General features: G+C 22.5%; 1 protein-coding gene across 1 annotated transcript in view; it reads left to right on the forward strand.

Moving 5' to 3' along the window:
* Window positions 1-306, forward strand: part of LOC107718957 (indoleamine 2,3-dioxygenase 2-like) — a 17,473-nt gene that overhangs the window by 16,271 nt on the left and 896 nt on the right. The gene's annotated exons all lie outside the window — the stretch shown is intronic.

The following is a 306-nucleotide window of genomic DNA, read 5'->3' on the forward strand; positions in this document are numbered from 1 at the left end:
TTATATTATAAATAATATTCATAAAAATATGTATAATTTGTCTGTAAAAGTTTAATGCTGTCACCCTAATCAAAGAGTCATTCATTTATTTATTCATTCATTCTGTTTTTTCTTTTTGTATTATAGTGATAATTAATCTGTTTTTATAGTTTTATTATTATTATTATTATAAATGTTTTATTATTATCATCATCATCATCATCATCAATACTATTATATAATATTATATAATAATTAGGGATGCACAGATACCACTTTTTCCAGTACTCGCCCGATACCGATACTTTTATTTTTGGTACTTGCCGA

Source organism: Sinocyclocheilus rhinocerous, unplaced genomic scaffold, assembly GCF_001515625.1.
Source record: "Sinocyclocheilus rhinocerous isolate Xijiao unplaced genomic scaffold, SAMN03320098_v1.1 scaffold373, whole genome shotgun sequence".
NCBI lineage: Eukaryota > Metazoa > Chordata > Actinopteri > Cypriniformes > Cyprinidae > Sinocyclocheilus > Sinocyclocheilus rhinocerous.